Source organism: Cryptomeria japonica, chromosome 7 (genome assembly GCF_030272615.1).
Source record: "Cryptomeria japonica chromosome 7, Sugi_1.0, whole genome shotgun sequence".
Taxonomy (NCBI): Eukaryota; Viridiplantae; Streptophyta; class Pinopsida; order Cupressales; family Cupressaceae; genus Cryptomeria; species Cryptomeria japonica.
Window position 1 is genome coordinate 112,836,954 of NC_081411.1, and position 7,686 is coordinate 112,844,639.

The following is a 7,686-nucleotide window of genomic DNA, read 5'->3' on the forward strand; positions in this document are numbered from 1 at the left end:
TGCAGGTTCTACACATAGCTCTTCGGAATATCCTAATTCAAAAATACAAAAAAATAAAAAAATTTCAAAAATACAAAAAGAAAATTATAAAAACAAAAAAAATCGTTACTTGGTGAAAACCTGACAAACAGGTGCCTTGTGACACAGAAAACATTGAAAAATCGAAAAAAGTAAAGAGAAATAATTTCATCCAACGGTGAAAACCACTTCAGTGGCACCCTGGGCAAGTACCATGGTGAAAACTGGGTCACCAATGCCATGCGTAGAGACATTGCTCCTCCCTCCTTCAGGATCCACTTTCATCCTTTCACTTTGCACACACTCATGACCAATTCATCCATAATAAACTTACCCATTCCCATCATGGCTTGCTATTGATCTACCCAAGATTGGTTAGCCATTCATAATAAACCTCCCTTTCCATCCATAATAAATCAAATCCTATCTGTGGCTATGACAAATCCTATGTCTAGTGATGGGTGTGGAACTAAGAACATCACATGTTTTGAGGAGCATAGTTTCTTCTAGCTTCCTTCATTCTATTTGCGCACAATTCGCAATAAAGTAACATTGGCATCACTAGTCCACAATAAGGTCTCGTCTTCTTCGCAATAAAATATCAGTTTCATGGATTCAGTCAGTTTCAGATGACATAGCAGCAACAATGGGCTTCAACAACTCAAATCTTTCAACAGACTCAGACAACATATGGTTCCGTGCTATCTATCCTTTTTGTGAAAGTAAACATTGTGACCACAATCAAATGAGACTTATACAAGTGACAAGAGACACTAAACTTGAGGGCTACAGTGGATGTTGGTGTCAAGTTTTGGTTTTCTTTTGATTTCATCTTTTTTTGGTGACATGTCTTATAGCTTTTCCAGGATGTCTTTGACTAGAGATTCTATCTCCAGGATGTCTTTGACTAGAAAGGCGAGGATGGGGTATCGTCACCTATTTGTATTTGCTATCTGTGGATTGTCTTTTAGTAATGCTATGACTTGTCCAAGGATATGAGGACACTACGAGTCTAGTGTGAACTGGGGCATTCCTTGTTTGTGACTGTCTTATCTCCATGCAAATAGGTACAATGACTTTTTGGGTCAAACATATGCCTCAATTGTCATAACCTACTTGCCATAATAAAGCTCAATGATGATAATGCACAAGAAGCTCTTTCATGTTCATATCTTCTATCTTTCATCCCCCTTTCTTGATTGACTTCCATTGTCCTTCTTGAGTCCGCGTAGCCTGCTATCACATGACTGAGTATAATGACACACCAAAAACATTTGCATTTCATGTAGTTTTCACCTGCATTACCACATATAAGCATTTCATACATACATATAGATATCACAACTGCATCACATCCTGCACACAACACCTATTAGCACAATTTACATTTGCATTATCATATTCATCTGCATTACATAAATTCACATTTGCATCATGCATACACATATAAAACATAAAAGAACAAAAAAATATATTGCATTGCATCATATACATATTTGCATCCATATCATAAGCATCACATAGAAACATACATCACATAGGTATGCATGCATATAGCTGCCGCAAAGATGAATCATCTCATATATATAATCATAAGTGTCATGATACAATGATGTCAAAATCATATGGCTACAATCACCCGTAGGTGTCTACATCATCATACAAAAATGGTACAATACTGATACATAGGGAGCCCTCTATGGCTATGATGTTATCCATTTTCACCATAAACAGTACCTTTTCCTTTGATCAAACAATCTTTATCATCTCCAAATCTTACTAGACCTCCATTATGTTCCTGAAAAGTCAAGAATTTACTTTTATCACCAGTCATATGATGTATCCTAAATCAATGATCCATTCGTTCTTGTTATCAACTTTAGCTGCCAAGGCCTGCTCTACCGATTGAACAGTAGGTACCGGTTGATCTTCTTTTATAGAAACAAAGACCCATCGATTGTCTGTCAGATCCTCATCAGAATCATCAGTGACTCCTTCATCAACAAGATAACAAGATTTGTCTTTATTCTTCTTAAATATGTATCTCTCATATTTAGGGTTAGGTTTATATGTTCTTCTAGCTTCTTCTCTGAATCTTGCATGTCTATCAGGGCATCTTGAAGCCATATGACCAATCTTATTGTAGTTAAAAAATTTAAAGGGCGCTTTACCTTCATACTTACTTCCAACTGGACCTTTAGGCATTTTCCTTGCAAATAGTGCTTCAAGTTCTTCAAGTTCTCTTGCATAAAAGGCTTTCCAATTAGACTCATCAAATGATGATGATGATGATGCAGATGATGTTGATGCCTTAAAAGTTAAATCTATCTTTATAGTAGCAATAAGACCAAATTCCTCAATTTCAAAAGCTGAAAGTTTTCCAATCAATGTATCCCTAGATACTGATGTATTAGGCATTGTTCTCAATTCATTTATAGCAGTAACTTTGATTTTGTATGTCGGTGGAAATCCTCTTAAAACTTTTGAAACAACTTCATCTTCAATTAAGGTTCCTCCACAACATTTAATACCCAAAACAATTTCATTTACTCTTTCCATAAAAGCAGAAATCCTTTCATCCTCTTTCATTTTTAGATTTTCATACCTAACCCTGAAGCTTTCAAGTTTTGTAATTTTTACTATGGAATCTCCTTCATTCAGTGTTTCCAAATGATCCCAAATAGCTTTAGCAGTAGATCTATTTGATAATCCCATGATTTGCTAATCTGATAATGTGCTCAAAAGTGCTTCTCTTGCTTTGCAATCATTTTCTTCATCTTTAGCCAAGTTAGGTGGATTAGGCTGACTTTGCAGTATAGCCATTCATTGTAACTTCCCAGATGTCCTTTCCAATGCAATTTAGATGTGTCTCCATCTTGTCTTCCATATGCCATAGTTGGTTCCATCAAGTTTTGGACTTTCCTTCCTAAAATAGTTAGTAGACATTGGATCTCCTCAAGCTATTAAACTTTTGCAAAAAGAGGACTTGGCTCTGATACCAATTGTTAGGTCCCGAAGACAAATGAGAGGGGGGGGTGAATCAGTTGTCAATAAATTCAAACCAAAATTAACTTAACCAAAACTTAATGCTTAATACTGGTAATCCAAACTTTATGCTGGTAGATAGTTTATCAGTTAATTTCAGTACCGATAAAGATTAATGCATGAAACGGAAAGACAATAACATCCACAACACATAACACCAAAGTTTGTATGTGGAAACCCTCTAAGGGGAAAAACCACGATGGGAAACCTTACCCACAATCAGATGATACTACTACAGATAGTATGTGTATACAAATGGGGTTTGGACATGCAGAAAGGCCAAGCACCTAGAGCTCACTGCTCAAACAGAAATGGGAGTCACACTAACTACAATTAGATGGTTAAGTCCAATAAAGCTGTACTGCTCAAAATAGCATCTTCATATGCTGGATTCAGTACCGATGTAGTTCTAATTGCCTTCACAAAAACCTTCCTTCACCTTCAAATGATGTTTATGTGTATAGCTCTACTTATTCTCACATATACCTTATTCGCAGTTCCTTACATTCACACTACGATCTTACAAATAAGATCTTACATATATACCGAAGCCTAGGACCAAAATGTGTAGGTCGACTTTTACAAAAGATATTACAATAAAAACAATTTATAAGTAAAACAATAACCGATGCAATATCCGATCGAGCATGTCGGCTTAATGCATTTACAATAATAATAAATCATCTCCTTAGTGTGCTATGCTAATCTGGAATAGATAAGCTTGCCGATGTTTATCCTGGACCTATTTGCCAGTAACAAAAATAATGAAAACTTGAATATACCAATGAACAAATCTCCAAGACAAAGTGTCCAAACGATGTCTTCAACATAACCAAGTATTCTTCATGTCATTTCATGTGCTGCTGAACAATATATCCTATCGATGAACGAAATACCGGTGACTGTGAATAAGTCACTTGCTTGCCGATGAACATTGTCAATTCTCCAAGTGCCAGTAGGTTGACCAGAGTTGATAAGTGTTGACATCAATGACAAAACCATATCAGCATATCCAAAATATCAATAGTCATAATTAAGAAGAGGATTTTTAAAGCTTCATGATCACCATTAGTCGTATGAGCATCAACCGTCATGTCTTCTTTGTCCAACATGTCTTGAATTAGGTTTTTCAACCTCATGCAATCATTTTTTCTATTCCCCTTATTTCGATGATAATCACAATAGTGTGAGTCATTCCACCATGTTGGTCTGCCTTGGGGTTCAAAGTTGCTTATGACTAGCAATGTGATGAACTTGTTTCCCAATAATTCACAAAATGCAGATTCCAGAGTTTGTCCCAATGGTGTATATGTTCTTTGATATGGGAGAGGTGGAGTGTTAGTGTTACCCCCTTTATTATTGTTGTTCCCCTAATTGTTGTTCTTGTTCCCTCTATAGCTGTTGTAGTTCCCTCTGTAATTATTGTTTCCTTGGTTTTTGTTGTTGTTCCCTTAGTAGTTGTTGTTGTTATTGTTTGATGTTGATGCTCATTGGTTGGTAGTGTGTTTATAATTGTTAGTGCCCTGATTGGCACTTCTTTGATCATTGTTGGATGGTCCATTACTTGATAAATTCAACACTGGTTGTTTAGACTTTACATTGCTGGCATCAACTACCCCATCATTAACAACATTTTTGTTTATAGTCCAAAATGTTGACTTTTATGATTTGTTGTTATTGTATTGATTGCTATAGGTGTTATTGCTTGACGAACTAACACCTTCTTTGGAGAACCTTAAGGTCCCTTTCTTGATGGAGGCTTCTTATACTTGAATTCCATTTTTGATCAACTTTTAAAAAGTAGGTAGAAATTGTCATTTGAGTTCATAACTCATTTCACTATTTAAATTATCCATGAATATCTCCATACTTTCCTTTTTAGGTACATCACAGGGGTACCTTAAGGTCATACGTCTCCATCATTGTAAGACGACCATGAATGTTTCATTGTTATTTTGCTTCATGTTGCATATATCAAGCATTGTGATCTCATGTTGGATATTGTAGGAGTATTGTGTAATGAATTTATTCACCAACTCATCAAATGATCTGATAGGAGGTGTGAGTTTGTATAACCACTCCATTGTTTGCCCTTCCAAACTTCTTGGTAATAGCCTCGTCGTGTATGTATCATTATGAGAAAATTCCAAGGTCATGGTATAGATTCCCTGGTGTGATCATGGGGATCACTCTTACCATCTTATTTATCATACTTTGGTATATTTTAATTTGGAGGGAAAGGTATCATGCTTGGAGTTGTTGTGTAATAAGAGCTAGGGCCATATTTTCTTCATTGGACCTTCGATGATGGGCATCCCCCTGTTCACTAACATTGTCATCATGATTATGAGTATCATCTCAGTTGCATGTATTGTCTTGATTATGTGTGTCTTCCTCTCTCAAATGTTCTTGATTTTGGGTATTATGAATATAGGTCCTTCCCCTTGTTCGTGAGATTCTCACATCAGGATTCTGTAAACTTCCCATGTCAAAATCTTGAGTAATCCTCACTCCTTTACTAGTTAGCATAAGGAAATACTTTTTCTTATCTGATTCTATAAGTATTTCCATGAGTTTTTAGAAAGCGACACTCTCTTGACATTCTTGGAGAAGCTCCTCAGTGATCTCTTCTTCTTCCATGTTTGTATTAAAAGGACTGGACCCCATTTGACTCATACTTGATTCTTGCTGTGGATCCTTTCATTTGTTTTTCTAAGATCAAGTGACAGTGGGCATCAATATATTTTTATAGTAGTTAATTCTTCTTCTTGTACCAGGGTTCTTGGTGGGGTTTGTGGCTCAGGCCTAGCCTCATTGTAAGTGATGCAAGATTTTGGAAAGAAAGAAGGATTGATCTTCCCTCCTTTGTTAAGGCATTGATGGAATGTTTATTTCTGAGTGTAAGCCCTACTTCTCAAACGCTCTTTGTCAAACTCATTAGATTTTCCTTGGAGATATAATCACATATGATGCAAGAAAACATGATGTGATTTATTGAGTTAACAGTTGATATACAAAAATTTACTCCTTTGGATAAGTTCCTTAGGACTAGGTTGTCTCTTCTTCAACATAGTCTTTTGACAAAGACTTCTTCATCTCAAACTATGGGGAGTGATCATACAAATGATAAAAAAGTGTTGATGTTGATGGTTGATATGGATACTTCATTTTGAATACTCAAGTTTACAACGTCGAATAGAGGGTTTGTTCAATAGGCCTCTATGACAAAGTGTGTCAAATGATATGTATAAATTCTTCCGATATTGAAACTTGATCTGATTAACTTGAATACCTAGCTAGGTATTATTGTTTGGGTGATAAATTATTGATCACTTGGTTTTGATACTCCACTATGTTGGTTGGATGAAAATCTTGCCTAAAGATAGCTGAAATATTGATACCCACCTCTAAAGGTACTTGGTTTGATTAAAAAATTTTCTCACCTATAACTTCTCCTTGTTTTGAACTAATTCACAAGTTTTATTTTGGATGTTTTTGAAGATATTTTAGCATTTATGATAAGAATATATAGAATGCATGAACACAATGGCCCTCCTAATGCTAAACATTGAGTGTATGTTCTTTTTAGGACGTGTCCAAATCCCCAAAGTTTTCACTAGTTTGGATCACAATAAATACACATCAGATAGAATCTTTATTCAAAGGTCAGTGACAATATGATAGCCCACTAATCTTGATACTTCGTCAGCTCAAAAAGCCATGTCACCTCCTAGAGGGCGCCCATTTTTTTGCCTTCTTCTAGAAATTAACCCAAAGTGAATTACTTTACAATTGGGTAGTTATCCTGGAAAATATATGGTGTGTAATCTTGGGGATGGATTCTTCCCCACCCTTGCACTATGATATTGCCAATGTTTGGCAACTGACTCAGATGAAAGTCTCTATTTCTATGATTTACAGTAAGGATTTTGTTCGACGATATTCTTTGAAGTCATGCAGGCATGATTGAGGCCTATAGCCCAAGAAAGTATCTATCAAGATGTAGTCATGCAAGCATGATTAAGACTACAAGGCCCTACAAAATGCTTGACATGAGAGATCTCAAAGAGATAACTCAAATATGCTTCATCCCTGAGATTTTCATCTCAAAGGCTATTTATTTATAGTGAGTTAGGTTGTTTTGATTTAGCCATACTCACTTTGGTCATACCCTTCTCACTAACCCCCTCAAGACTTCAAGAAGGCAAGACCTCTAAAGGATTTAATTACTTTAAGGCTTTAGGAAGGCTTTATACTTTACTTTACATTTGCATGGCGCCACTTGTGAGAGATCAACTCCTTTATGTATCAATACTCACATCATATCTTTGATCCATCTGATCTAAGCCCATAACCACTACAGGACACTCCCACTAAGTCTTATCAATCCTTGACATACTTAGCATAGTCACTGTCCTTGATTATATGAACAATTATCCAACTCATATCTCACCATGGCTTGGTGATCTATATCCATATCAAAGTAGTATCAACAACAAGAGGCAAAATCTTGACCTTGCTGGGGGCATTTTTCTTTGAGGATTTTAAGCATTAGACTAAACACATAGGAAAACAATGAAGGTCAAGACAACCAATCATGACAACAACAAAGTAGAAGGCTAA